At 47.9% G+C, this 15,641-nt stretch overlaps 1 non-coding gene across 1 annotated transcript; it reads right to left on the bottom strand.

The window, feature by feature from the left end:
* Nucleotides 1-5,493: 5,493 nt before the first annotated feature.
* On the bottom strand, nt 5,494-5,677 carry LOC142589136 (U2 spliceosomal RNA). The gene has a single exon (XR_012829832.1). It is a non-coding gene; the product is annotated as a U2 spliceosomal RNA (small nuclear RNA).
* Nucleotides 5,678-15,641: the final 9,964 nt, after the last annotated feature.

Raw genomic sequence — 15,641 nt, 5'->3', positions numbered from 1 at the left:
AACGACCACGTGCCGTCACGGGTAGCTATCTCCTCCCGCTTTCACTAGATGGCAGCGTCAACAATGCATCGCTTGTGTGAATGGGCAATACAGACAACACAACTATTTCCTAAACCAAGCCACAGTTGTGATTTACATTATCTAATTTAACATAGTGTTTACACTGCCTACAATTTACATGTTAATTCCAAGAGCTTATGTCCCTTGGGGAAGCGTAAATTGGCAACGAAAATGATAGCTGGCTTTTCCACCAATAAAAGTAGGTGTAAGCATAATATGGCAACCGCAATGCAGATCTGTGGGGGATGATACCAGCCACAATATATTAAAATTTGGGTAGTGCACGTTTGCAATGACACACCCTACCACAGTACACCTCCCCACATCATACTGTTGGCTGGTCCGCGATAGATAGTACTTTTATTCTATCAATTCTCGTACACCAAGATCACGCCTACCAAAGCCTCCCCAAGGGCTTAAGTGGCAGCGCCTGGCAGACAGCGAACATTAGCAAAACAAAGTAAAATACAGATGTTGCAATGAACTAAACAAACAAAAAAAAAGAAAAATTTAACAACACAGAGAGACGAACATACAGACCTAACTGTTACAACATCAAAAGGAATGACACTAGTGCGAAATCAAGACAGTAACAATAGATGAAATAATTATGGGACAGTAAGCAACGCGGAGACATACCGAAAATTTTTTTTTCAGGGTGTATCAATCTAGAAGAAGAGAACCGGCTGAATGCCACACGACAAACACCAAAAGATGCCAGGGAGAAATAGCGTACTGCCCCACTAGAAGAATAATGAATTGATTTCTGGGGTTTTACGTGCCAAACCCGCAATCTGAATATAGGGCAGACCTTTCTCGGCCACTCCATATAAACTTTATTTGCCTGGGGATGTTTATTGTGCCCTGAACGCACGAGACACGGCCGTTTTACATTACGCCTCAATCGAAACGCGGCCGCCGCGGTCGGCATTTGACCCCCTGACCTCATGCTCAGTAGCGCAACACAATAACCGGTAAACTACCGCAGCACGCTGAAGTTCCTGAAGTAGGCGCCACGTAGCGTGTCGCCATCTCTCGAGGCGACACGAAACCCGCGCCGCGAAACTCGCTGACTGGAGGCCTTCAGGTCGCAGTACAAAAAGGTGACGATGATGTGTATAGGTGCCCTGTATCTGCCTTTTGAACGGAGCCATCAGAAATGGCAAGTGCAACTTCAGTGAACCTAAATGGTACTGTGAACAAACATTAGGAAGAACTAGGAAGCAAAATTTTGTTTCACTTGTGTGGACAACAACGAGAGTATAGAATGGAGGCGAAAACATAGGGTTTGAGGCCACACACGGCATTTTCGTAAGTTTTGAATGGTAGCCTGAATGTTCGCATTTGAGTGCCTCGATAATGGCCTGGACTATTGGCCCATGGTCGCTTGAAGGTCACCGACAAGGGGAGGTAAAAGCTTTTCATGCTTAAAGTTTTTGCAGTGAAGAGGAGCAGAATCGAAAATTTCTGCATAGCGCACGAGTGGTCTCGCTGCACTCTCACTAAAATTTACGTACAATTATAAATAATATAAACCTGAAATGTTTCCCACTCAAGCATTTTATTATGCCTCCGGTGATACATAACATGTAATCTGAGCCAATAACTGGTATTATTTTGTATGACACATCAGATAATTGATTGTGTACCGTAAAAGGCTCCGAGACCGCGCGCACAGCCAGAAAAAGAACTTCCTTATCATATTCGGCTTCCATTCCCCTAATAGCGTTCAGTAGGAAATTATGGTGTAAGAATAATTAATTTATAGGTTGTAAACTTTTGCAAGAAATGATTTTTTGCTTTAATCTTTCAACTGTTTAGTACAAGTCAACTTCACGTGGTTGTTGGTATCTGTGAAGCGATTCTATTAACCTCGTTGATTTTCTTGATGCGATGGGACACACCATGTATATGCGGGATCGCAACAGTCTCGATTTAGTCATCGACCGCTTTGCGCTGTTTCTTAAGGGAACGAACCTGCTCCAATAAAACTTCCGTCACGGATGACAGCAGTTGTGCAGGGTAGCCACTTGCTTTAGGCCACTGGACTTGGTAGGGGAAGCTGCAGGACATCGAGTGGTGCAAGAGCGATCGACCGCATTTCTAAGGGTACCTAGGGCGATGGGGCTCTTTGATACTCTTGAATGGTCGGATGTTTAGGGGAGAAGGTGTTTTTTGGAACGCGGGGTTTACGTCCGACACGTGTGCCCCTCCTAGATTTGCAGATCAAGGTCAACGAAGCGGATTTAGCCATTTTCAGGCAATTCTCTTGTGAGCGTGAAACCTCGATTGATGCTCCTGAATTTTTCAAACACTTGGTCAAACAGCGTTGTTGCTTCAATAGGGTGGGCAGAAAGGATCACCAGGAAGTCGTCAACGTAGCGAAACACCTTCACGCGAATTGTGGTGCAGAGTTGCTCCTATCATAGTGCACCAACAATAAATCACTCATTTTGGGCGCAACGCGAGAGCCTATGCATATCCCGTTCTTTTTCACCTAAAACTATTAACTATGCAGGATGACGGTGGATCTTAGGTAAACGCGCAGCAGGTCCTGGAAAATAGTGACGTTGGTGCGAACTGCGTTCTGGAACCGAACTTCACCCATCATTTCTATGGCTTCCTGCACGATGGTGAACAGGTCATGTTGGGGTAGGGAATAATATAGGTCCTTGATGTATACCGAGAAAGCCTGTGACCTTTTTATGCTTGACTCCTTTATGAACTGTCTACCTCTGTCGATTTGCGAACTAAAAAATGGTCATTTCTGGGAAGCTGCCTGAGACCTTCCAGAAGTTAGGACCCGAGGAACTTATTCCAAGTGCCCACTTCCGAAACAATAACTCTGAAGGTATGACCTGTCTTGTGAGTTTTATTAGCGAAAAAGGCGCAAAGGCACAATTCCTTGGAGCGCTTCATCGCACTAGACAACTTTTCTAGACCGGCTTCCTCCAATCTGCCTACAGCGAATTTCTTGGCCTTGGAAGGGTTGAACACATCGGCAACTTTCAACTTTTCTAGGAGGGCGGATTCTGCGGCAGCGTGATATTGGAAGGAGCGGCATACAACAAAGCCGCCTTCTTTATCTGGCACTGGGTACTTGAGGTCGCTACTCCTCAGCGATTCGACGACGCTTGACACCTTTGGTCGACAGAGACCGGAGCTTCCCAGGAAAAGTCCATCAACACACTCCGGAACCACCCTTTCGCTGTCAGGGGAAGCGGCTGTACACGAGAAGGTTGTAACAAGGGACAGCGCCTCGATTTTCTCAACCTTAGGCGGAACATAGAACTTAGGTCCCAGCTTGAAAACTTTTTCTACTTGGTGCGGAATAACTACTTCTCCCAGTTTGGCAACTGGCTGGCAAGGCGGAGGCCCGCGAGGCTTACCAGTGACTCTGGCCGAATGGCACGCCAAAGAGCTTCTGTGAGAAGAGACGCCACCTTCAACTGTCGGTGGAAGTTCTGAGCGAGCCTACTCGCGGAATAATTCCTTGAACAACCTAGTAGAAGTAGTTCCTTAAGGAATCGAATCTGCCTCCAGGTCTCCGACCTCAAAAGGCGGCACAACCTGAGCGCTTCGTCCTCAGCAAGCAGGGAACTGCCTACCAACAAGGCTACTTGCGGAGGCACGAATGGGCGTTTGATGGCGAACGTATAAAGGCGGGCGTTGCGGAAGACGCACCCAAGAAGAGCCTAACAAGAAGAGCTGCCTGAGACCTTCTGGAACGTCTCACGCAGCTTGCCATAAATAACCCGCTTTAATAAAGCAACTCGACAGAGGTAGACAAGTTCCTAAATGAGCCAAACATCAAATGAGCACAGGCTTTCTCGGTATACATCAAGGACCTACATTATTCCCTACCTCACGATGACCTCTTCGCCGTTTTGCAGGAAGGCATAGAAGTGATGGGTGAAGTGCGCTTCCAGAACGCAGTTGCCCCTAACGTCACCAATTTCCTGAACCTGCTGCACGTTTATTTAAGATCCACCGTGGTCCTGCATAATGAAGAGTTCTATGTGCAAAAGAACGGGATGTGCATAGGCTCTCGCATTGCGCCCACAATGAGCAATTTATTGTTGGTGCACTATGATAGTCTCCTCCCGCAGCAACTCAGCACAACAATTCCTGTAAAAGTGTTTCGCTAAGTTGATGATTTCCTGGTAATCCTTTCTGCTCACCCTAACGAAGCCACAACCCTGTTCGACCAAGTGTTTAAAAAATTCAGGAACATCTATCGACGTTTGACGTTCACGAGAGAATTGCCTGAAAAAGTCCAGATCCGCTTCCTTGACCTTGAACTACACCTCCAGGAGGGGAACACGTGTTCCAAAAAAAAATTCCAAAAAATACCTCCCCTTCGCATCCAATCAATCAAAAGTAGTGAAGCGCTCCATCGTCCTAGGTGCCCTTAGAAATGGGGTCGCTCGCTCTTACCCTCACTCGATGCCCTCCAGCTCCTCCAATAAAGTCCAGCGGCCTAATGCAAGTGGCTATCCTGAAAACTGCTGTCATCCTTGACGGATGTTTTATTGCAAGAGGTTCGTTCCCCAAGAAACAGGGCAAAGTGTTTGATGACCTAATAAAGACTGTTGCGATCCCGTATACACATGGTGTGTCCCATCCCATGAAGAGAGCAGCAGGCCGGGCCGGTGTAAAGGCGATGTTTACCGCACCTAACAAATTGGGAAGGTTGTGCCAAAAAGTCAACGGAAGCCACGGAGCATCTGGACTGTGCAATAAGAAACATGTCCCCAAGCCTTTTGACTGCAGTGCCATTGTAGCGTATTCCATTCCCACCTCTTGCGGCTGCACTTACATGGGGAAAACAGGACGTTGTATCAATGATCGTCTCCGTGAGCGTGCGCATTGTGTCAAGATTAAGACTAGCAGTAATCTGGCTGTTGATTGTGCAAAGTGTGGCTATTCACAACTCCGCGACCACACACGCGTGTTGAAAAGCTGCAGCAATATACCTTATGGGATAAGAAGCACAGCATTTTTGGTGATAATTCTTGATAATACGGGCTTCTGTGTCCTGGTATTTAGTGCGAGGAAGTTTTTACGCCAGCACGATAAATTTTTCTCCGTCGTCCAGGAGCGTAGCATGAAAAGGAAGCACCAAAAAGTGTGCCCCAGTAGGATTTGAAAGAGGACCCCTGTTCGCGTTTGCATCGTCTTAATAAATACATGCTTGAGACGGCAAGTGATGCGCTGAGAGCAGCAGGAGAAAGTTTTCGAGCTTTTGTTTTCAGCCAAAAGTATGTTAGGCAAGTTTATTGCTTCTAATAAATCTTCTTCCGGACCAATTTTCACACGACATAAATGTCTTGATTTGAAAGTCAACGCAATCGTTCTTTAATCAAGTGTTTCAATTTTTAGCGAATCTGTTTAAGGCAAGGTTCTGGAAAAAAATTGCATGCATCTATCGAGCTGTGAGGGCCGATCGCGAAGACAGTGCAATAACGGGCCCAGCCGCGACTGAGGTGAAGCAGGCTTTAAGCACTGCGCCAACAAGCAAAAAATAGTCTAATACCGTAGGTGCAAGCACAACCCGTATCAGATGTGGGCTGATAAGACCAGATGCTACGCTATGACCCGTATCGGCCGTATCTATGTTCCAATCGTGCTCTCGTTGCGTATCTCGTTACCTTTTAGTACGTTCTCCCGTGGTGGCGCTGCCGTAAGCGGGCTGCCTGCCAATATCGCGAATGGAAAGCAAACGCAAACCGTCCATGTGGCGCCAATCCCGCAAACAAGAAAAGTTTCGCCGAAGCAACCGCCAGGATTCAGAGAGAGTTTTTGGGGAACCAGTTTTGTGCGGCCTGTATTGTGTGTGACCGCTTGTAGTTTTTGAGTGTCCTTATAGCCATTATTCCACCACGGGATGTTGACCAACGCACACTAGCATTGTCTTTACCACGTACCGGAATTCCTTATTGAAAAGTAGCGTGCCGCGTTTTTAAACAACACATGACAATGTTGACACTCCAGTGCATCATCATCTTCCGAGTCTCAACATCATGGACGAGCGACGAGACCTGCCTTTCCTTACATTTATGTGACTACGGCGTTTAAGACATTGCAATGGACAGTTTGTCATTGAGAGGCCCACATACTAAGCTTTGCTGGCCATGCAACCTTAACAGAGTGGAATGCACTGAGTTCTTTAGTTTGAAAATACTATTTTTATTACCCTTGCCAGATAACACAAATCACTATATTTATGCGATGTTTGTGGGAAGCTGGAGGTAACTTGCACAGGAAAACTTAATAAGAAAGCGCAGAATATGAATATTCTGTGAATAATTTTCAAAGGATTCAATAAATTCTAATTTGGAACATATTGCTATTGCAAGTTCATTATGTTGTATTGTGTGAAGATTTATTATAAAAACAAGCCGAACAAGCACCAATTTGTAGGCATCTCTTCCTAAGGTATGCTAACAATGCCCTGATTCTCCGGTTTGGAAAATGACTATTTAAAAATTTTGGGAAACATCGCGGTACTTTCTAGAACCTTTTGTAGTTGGTTATCGCGACAGCTGTACTAGTGTGAGGATTTCTGTCAAGCAGAGAAAGCTTTATCATTGCGTGGCTTAAGTCGGGATAGCGAAATGTACATTAAAGTGAGTAATAAAAATTTGATTATTGTTGTTGCTTAGCTACGAGTGCATTTTAATTTTGTATCCACATAAGGTCCACCTTTCCGCAAAGCCTGGGCGAAGTGACATAGAAGCGCTACCTCGAACAAGAAAATAAAAAAGCTTCGTACATATTAAGTAGCTATTATTTGTAACGCACGCCAAATTCAATTACTACCACCACATGCCAAATTATTGGCATACATGCATCCCCGAAGTAAACAAGCATTGCTTGTAAACTTCAAAGAGCAGCTGCTTCTAATTCTGATCTTTCCCCTCGGAGGCACTCTGAAAAAATCATAAAGAACGTGCGCAGTATTACAGCGAATCTGTCTATATCTGGGACTCCGGGATTTTATCTTGACGGAATCTGGACAGAAAACTACCATCGTCAAGGACTCATTCCAAATGCAATGGCTCATACCCCAGCAAGTTTCTGGCTATGACCACTCAGGGAAGTTATGCTAACTGTGGATTCGTTCTTTGGGATGACGCATACAAAATACATGACAACCTAGGTTTCAATAACGCGCAAGCTCGAAACAAGCATCCGAACCCTATAAATGATGACAAGGCAGTTCTACGCCTACATGCAATGGGAATCACCTCACGCTCCCTGCATACGCTTGCCGGTGAAGATTGCTGTTGCGTTAGCTACCGCGCCGACGATAACTTGATTGTAGCATACGAAGGTGGGAACTACGTAGCTACACTATCGTACACACAAGAACCCACTTAGCAACTGATTTGCGTTAGCAAGTGATTTGTAGCCCCATTTCATAGGATTGTTATGTGGGACTATGTAGCAAATAAATGTTCTGAATGCAATACGAGGATACATTCTAAAAGATCTCACACTTAAGGCTAAACTGTAACTCTAAGCTGTACGCGCATGTATATGAGGCGTGGATAACGTTTCAAGCATCACGTGACCGAAAGTAAGCGTGACATTTCTTTATGTAAGCGTGTGGGCTAGACTGCGTGCCATGGTTCGTTCTTGCGCGAGTCTGAGCGAGCCGCATATGTATGACAGACGGAAATAACGCACTTCACATGCCAGCGAGCGCTCGCGCGAGACGTGTCCCTCACGCACATAAAAATACTTATAGGGGAGCCGTGTGAAAGGGTGTTCAACTGAGCTAGTCTGTAACCGTCTGTTGGTTTACTGTAGCCCAGATTGTCAGCGCCAGAAGTCACCCCGCTTCTCGCCAGCCATTTTGCCACTTGTTCCTTGCCTTATCCTGCCGTTTGGGCACGTCGGCATCAATTTGTATGGGCGCTTTCTCCTGACACCGGCCAGAAACCGCTGTCTCATTGTGACCGTCGGCCAGCTCATGCGATACGCAGAAACTGCTGTCCTACCGGTAGCTACTGGTCGCGATGTGACCACCTTCCTGCTTCTTCGTTTCATCCTGCGTCACAGGCCATTTCGGGAACTGCTCCATGATTGCAGGCGTGTTTTCCTATTCGAAGTAGTTGAAGTCAGCCTTAAAGAGTACCGCTTTGTACATCGGACAACTAGGGCGTACCACCCCCAAACCAATGGCCTTACGGAACGCTTCAATCGTGCGCCAGGCGGTATGCTTGCCATGCATGTGCCACAAAAATTGGGGCGACACTCTGCCCTTCGTAACGTACGCGTACAACATCGCTACTCAGAGCACCGTTGGCTTTGAACTCTTTTTTTCTTACTGTACGATCGGCACCCGTCGCACAACACCGATACAATTCTACCATACCGGCCGGATACATCTCAATGTGCACCTATTTCTGCCATTGCAAGACATGCTGAAGAATGCCGCGATCTCATTCCGGCCATTACTTCCAACGACCAGGAGTGCCATGAAACCCCTCACGGGGACACCACTTCTGCGCCTACCTTCCTTCCTGGAACGTTTGAGTCGCTCTCGGTTCCTTCCGCTGCACCTTGTCTCTTCAAAATTACTACTCAAGTACGATGGTCCCTACCGTGTCGTCGAATGCGCATCCAATGCCAACAACGTGACCGAACCCGTTGAACTGTCTTCGGAGATGCGCCGTCTTCGGACGACACATTGTGATGTGTCGTACTCGTGCCTCAAGCCATGCTTTGGTCCATTCATAGAGAGGAACTGTTAATTCGCCGAACGGCTCCTTTTTCTTTCCCGAAGGTATTTGTAGTGAAGAATTGGGATGCTACAGCGGGCCATCCTCTCCAGGGCTTTCTGGTGGGTGAAGCTCTCCACCGTTCTTGCTCTGGGAATGGCGTTCGTGCTGGGAGTATGCGCCTTGCTCTGACGGTCGGTCCCAAACGATGGGGACCGCATTTACATGTGATATATCACGTGATCTGCACGTAGCGTTCGCGAGGCAGTGCAATACTCGGCGCCTTCTCACCGTCGTGAAGAGAATACATATCTTGCGGAGGCCGAAGAACGCTGTGGTTCGAAGACTGCTCTGGGCCATTTTTGTTGTGGATTCTCTGGTGGACGGTCAAGACGTTCGCTCATTGCCGCATAGAGCTTTTAATGTAATTTTCATAGTTGGTGTGCATCGCCATGCCCTCTTCTACAGGTATTTTTGCCGTACAACGCAGGTGTTGCATTTGTAAAAAGTGCGACTGTGTCGAGTTTGCGAAAGAAAATCCACCGGCGGCTGGCGCCTCACGAACAGCATTTCCTTATGAACGGTGCATATAATGTGACCTCTCACATGCTATTTGGGGACGATTAAAATATATGGATAAGATCACTACTCGTGGTGAAAAAATGCCAGGGGCCACCGAGTATTTCGGATGCGCAAACATCGGCTCCTGCTTCTTCAAATGATTTTGGTGAATTTTTCTGCCAAATCCGGGAAAGTTGTCCACCATTCGACGCAGTATGTAGCAAGAAATCAGCCCATACCGGACTCTTCTCGATAGGTGAGCTTTTCGACAATTTGAGAGACTTTGAACTACCGACCAAGGTGTTCGTCGGCTCACCTTACCGCACGCAGCCCAGCGTCAGCGCGGCGTTCGTGGTAAGCCGCGGCCTACTCGGCGTTGTGGGGCGAAATGCCTGAAATTGAGATGGTGGTAGGGGTCGAGATCGACCTCGCGGAAGCAAATTGCACGGGCTGGACCACAGCAGTGGGCAGAAACAAGAAGGCTCGACCGGAGACGCCGAAGTCGACGGCCAGCACGGAGACGCACAATGGCGGTAAAGGTGGCCGCCGTACGGCCACCCGACAGAGCGCGATGAAGCAGCTCGTGAACGCCTCAAGACTCCCGAAAATGCCTCGGGACCATATGCGCATCATCGTCAGACCAAGAGGAGGCCTCGACGTTAAGAAAGTCAGTACGATTCGACTAGCCCAAGCTTTGGCCATGGCGGTGGCCTTAGCTCCGGACGAAGTGGGTGAAGACATCATCTGCCCAACGCTGCTCAGAACATTCTGGTCGTTTCTACGCCGGTTAGGGAGAACCGTGTGCATACGCGTCCCGTTCAGCAGATACACCTCAGGGAAGGCAAGAGTACTACGTGGCAGCTTATTTAGCCGCCTCGGACAACATGTGCAAGGAAGTCGTTCGCGGGGTCGACGCCGACTTCAGCGATGCTCAGCTGCGGACAATGATTGTCGACAGAAATCCAAAAGATGAAGGCCGATTTCGAGGCCTTTCGGCAAGCAAACCTGCAAGAAATGCAAGCGTCCTCATCGGAAAACGGAGAAGCGCAGGCGCGTACTGCTAAACGTAGGGCCCCGTCCTCGCAGGAGGCAGCCGAAGAAACTGCCACGACGGAGGCAGCGATGCAACGCTCGCTGGACCGTTTACAAAAATCCGTGAATGAATTGATCTAGGGCAATCAAATGCTGCTCTTTAGAGTACAAGTTCTAGAAAACGTGCAAACTAAGCGCGCTGAACCAGTGAGTACGGAAGTCGCTCCAGCGGCAGCTAGAGAAGCTACAGGTAGCGTCCTAGAGGCCCTCTCAAGCCTTAACAATGGCGGGCCACACTAAAGAACTTATCATATGGCAGTGGAACTGGGCCAGTTTTCAGAGGCGAAAGGCCCCACTGCAGCAATTTATCGCGACACAGTCGAACAAACCACATGTTACCTTACTACAGGAAACTAGAACTTAAATGTCTTCATTTCCAGGTTACCGAGCTATCTCGGCAACCGGAGAGGGCAAACACGGCCTGGCGGTCCAAGTTGCAAAGACGTGTTCCTTTCAAGAGCACAAATTGCAGTTGGGCAACACGAGGGCGGAGGTAATGCTTATCGAAATCATTCCCAGCAGCTGGCTTAAAAACAGCGTTTTCATTTTAAACATTTACAGTTCCCAGATAAACCGTCACCAGGCATTCTTGTCGATTATAGCCAAGGCGGCGGCGAAAGCAAGGGATGCTCCACTTATGGTAGCTGGAGACTTTAACGCGGCACATCAGGCGTGGCGTTATGTGACACACTCCCCTAAAGGAATAAATCTACTTCAAGCGGTTACAAACAGCTCATTAGAGCTAGTTACGGACCCACAGTTTCCCACGCGCATCGGTAATTCATTCTCGCGGGACACCACGCCGGATCTGGCCTTCGTTGAGAATACCACCTCTGTTAGTTGGCACAATAAGCAAGAAAACCTGGGAAGTGACCACTTTATTGTGGAGATTTCTCTGGAAGTTGCCCCAGCCCCCCTTAGGGCGTAGTAGACTGGGACGTAGTAGACCGTAGTAGACTGGGACCGTAGTAGGCTGGGACGCCTTCCGTAAGCGCCTGGGAGAGGACTTGGAGGAGTACGAGTCCTTCGAAGACCTCTTAAGGAGAATCAAAGAGGACGTCAAGGATGTTACTAAAACAGTCGAAACTGACTTAAAAATAAACAGGATAGATGCGCACTTGGCGCACCTGGTAGAGGCCAAAAACTCCTTACTCGTCACATGGCAAACGCAGAGGTTCAATCGGAGGCTGCGTAAGAAAGTAGCGATGCTAAATCGTGAAATCGAAGCGTATTGCCAAGAGTTGAGCAAGCAGCAATGGAACGAGGTTTGCTCGGCACTTGACGGACAGATGCGTATGGGAGGCAAATGGAAGCTCCTGAAGCAACTGTTAGATGACTCCCAATCCAAAAGCAATCAGGCCCTAGCTGTTGATAGAAAATTCATGATCTTAAAGGAAAGGGGCTAACAGTTGTAGACATACTACAGAGCCTAAAGGACAGGTATCTCCCCGTAGGCCCCACGGGGAACGAGGACTACCCAGAGTATACAGGCGAACCCATGGAGGAGCTTGATGCCCCGGTGACTAAAGCGGAAGTCAGAAAGGTGCTACACGAGCTAAACGGCCGCTCGGCGCCCGGGCCGGATGGCATCTCCAACAGACTCCTGCGTAACCTCGATGAGAATTCAATTGAGAAGCTTACGGAACAGATCAACGACACGCGGGAAACTGGCTGGGTCCCACAGGACTGGAAAACGGCCTCTGCTGTCCTTATCCCGAAAGCAGGTAAAACGCTGACACCCGAGAACCTTAGACCAATCTCGCTCACGTCTTGCGTGGGCAAGGTGGCTGAGCACGTCTTCCATGAGAGCGTAACGGGATACATCGAGAAACGAGAACTGTTCCCGTATACCATGGTAGACTTCAGGCCCTCTCTATCCGCGCAAGACATCATGCTTCTCATCAAAAGGCAGATAATCGACGTGAACACAAGGGATGTTAGAGGCATTTTAGCGTTAAATCTCGCCAAAGCCTTTGACACCATCCCACACAGATTCATTCTGGAATCCATCTCGCACCTAAACTTAGGGAAACGCTTTCACGCTTACGTCAGCTCTTTCTTAATGGACCGTAAAGCCACTATTAAAATCAGTCAACTGAGATCCGACGAGTTCAAGTTAGCGGCTAAGGACACTGCAGTAATATCACGCCTCCTTTTCAATATAGCGATGAAAGGCCTCTCGGAAAGACTGGCTAGGGTCGAGGGCGCGAATCATGCGCTCTATGCGGACGACATCACCGTTTGGAGCGGTGGGGGGTCCGAGGGTGCCGTGGAGCGTGCCCTTCAGGAGGCCTTGGATATTACGGAAGAGTACTTAAAAGAAACGGGACTCTGTCTATCACCCTCAAAGTCAGAACTACTGCTTTATAGACCGGATCGCAGGGGCAAGAGGCACTCTACCCCTCTCGAACAGATTTCTATTAACCTATACGCAGAATCTGGTCAGATGATCCCTAGAGTCGTATCGGTCAGTATTCTAGGTCTGATCCTAAATGCAAATGGAAGCAACAATCAAACTGTTGTCCGCAACAAGGCAAAAACGGAAAACATGCTCCGATTAATCACAAGTCTCGAACCGCAGAGGCGGCCTCAGTAAAAGCAATCTTCTTAGGCTGTATCATGCGTTCCTGATGAGTCACATAAACTACGTAGCATCGGCGCTCAACTGGTCCTGCTCGCAGGAGGCCAAAATTGATGCGCTGATGAGAAAAAGCATTAAACACATACTGGGAATTCCCACTAGCACCAGCACGGAGAAGCTCCTACAATTAGGGGTTCACAATGCACTGACGTAGGTAATCGAAGCACAAAGAACGACACAAACCGTCCGCCTCTCGACTTCGAAGGCAGGCAGAAGCATATTGATGTCCGCAGGTCTCGCCCCCTTGATAGTCGACGAGAATGCCGTCATGCTCTCTACCACCGTTAGGGCAACCTTTCAAGTTAGCCCTTTCCTTCGGAATGTACACTCCCAATATAATGTAGCTAGACCCAAGGCACGAGCCCGCTCTCTCATTGACTTTACGCACAAAAACCTGCAATTAACCACCTATGTAGATGCTGCCCAGTATGGGCGCACAGATTCATTTGTAGCTGTTGTAGCTGACCCTCTTGGGAAAATTCTTAATGCAGCTTCGATAAGACACACCACGGTAGCGGCGGCTGAACAGGCTGCCATCGCGCTAGCTATGATTGAACCCTCGCGGCCTTACATCTACACTGACTCGAGATCAGCCATACGGCCCTTTCTATCTGGCCTAATCTCGAAAAAGGCGGCGGCTATAATCAAACAAAGACCGCCTTATGCTGTTCACACTATCGCATGGTTCCCGGCACACATGGGATCCAATGTACATTCCAGCAAGCCCAACCCGAATGAGCTAGTTCATGACCAGGCACGAGGTCTAACATTCCGCAATGGTCCTGATACGCTAAGCAGTCGGGATTGTGAGCATAACTCTGATCCTCTACTCTCTTTTACTGAAATAGTTAAACACTATCAGCTTGGACGCAGGCAATTCCCGCTGCCACACCCACAGCTAACTAGACCTCAATCTTCCACATTGAGAATGCTACAAATGGGATCATTCCCTTCGAGAGGAAAGTTTAGCCGCTTTGCTCCGGACATCGACCCACACTGCCCCGAGTGCAATGAAGAGTATTGCTCGTTAGCACACATGCTCTGGCAATGCTCTGCGTTACAAAACGCATCTTTTAATAAACAAGAGGACTGGGAAGGGGCCCTTAAAAGCGGCGTTCCCCAGGGCCAACTAAGGGCTGTCCAAAGGGCCCGCGAACGGGCGGAGAACCATGGTCTTCCGGCCCCAACGTGGGAGCGGCCCGCAACTACGAATTAGTAGTTCCTTAGGACCTTAATAAAGTTTGTTGACTGACTGACTGACTGACTCGTGGTTCCCTCCTATTTATTGGCGGCTAACTGTTTATGTGCCTTAAGTTGTCTTGTCTGCTTGTATCACCCGTGATGTAAAGTTTGCCCTAAATAGGCATTTTAATGGAAAGCGAGAACCTTTAACACGGGCAGCAGCTTCGATTACAGTTAAGAGTAGTATGCCTCGTGCTCTTCCAATAAGGTTTAGCACTGCACTGTTGAATTCCTGTGAATTGCTCTGTTTATTTTCTCGAAGTATGCTAGATTCGCACAATCAAAACGCGAGGTTATTTATAAATTTCTAAAGTTGCAACGCGCCTCGCAATACATTCTGGTTCATGACGCAAATATTATGTGCTTCTAGCTTCTTAATTTTTTTTTAAATGCGCATTCACCTGCCCACACTGTTCTCTGTAGCAACGTTTGGGTACGGGTTAGTTGGTATTCCATGGTATGAATCGTCACTAACAGCACATACGTAGACGCATACATACCTACATAGATTTTTGTCCCTCCTCCATGTATGCGCGGTAATTTAGGACTGTTCTCTGTGTCCGCTGCGGCTTCGCCTCTGACGAGGGGCAGGAGCTCGGAGTTGTCACTCTGCGTTTTGTACCGTGTTCTTTGTGATGATGTTGAACGCTATTAGTGGCGCACCCAAGTGATCGCGGTGTACTAGTTGCAGCCTTGAACGAAATGACTTGTGTTCCGCAGGTGCGTAATGCGAGCGATCTTCGAGGTCACGCGATGCACCACCATACGTGATGTGAAAGGCTTTGCCGTGTTTCGTTGTATCGCGTGCACTTCTTAATCACGTTGGTGCAATAAGCTTGGTGTGGGTCGCGGAGGATGACGCCGTTCTCGCCGACACTGATAAACGCGTCAGCTCTCGTGCGTTCACTTCATTTTGCGACATCAGTTCGCAGTAACGAAGAATAAAGCACTGCGAGCATCCGCACTTAAGCGTCCTTTGCTGTTTGTCTGTGAAAGAGGTTCGTGTGAAAATCATAGTATATTGTTTTCTCTTCCTGGTAGCCCAATAGTCCCCCATCGCGTTACATCTCGTGTCACGTTATTTACGTGCAAATCTGGTATACAAGCCGAAAAAGAAAAACAATTCTTTTCTGGGATTTATAGCCAGTGATAGTGACGTATATTATTGCACATCTCAGACAGAAACGCTCCTTTTTCTTTCTTTTTCTTTTTTACAGACCATAGCAGGAGAAGCTGCTTCGGGAGCGGAGATATTATTATGCTGCTGAAGGCACCTTTATTACTGTTACGTCAAGACGCACTGCACAGAATTCCCA

The sequence above is a fragment of the Dermacentor variabilis genome, chromosome 7 (assembly GCF_050947875.1).
Source record: "Dermacentor variabilis isolate Ectoservices chromosome 7, ASM5094787v1, whole genome shotgun sequence".
NCBI classification, from domain to species: domain Eukaryota; kingdom Metazoa; phylum Arthropoda; class Arachnida; order Ixodida; family Ixodidae; genus Dermacentor; species Dermacentor variabilis.
This window is presented reverse-complemented; position numbering and strand designations above follow the sequence as displayed.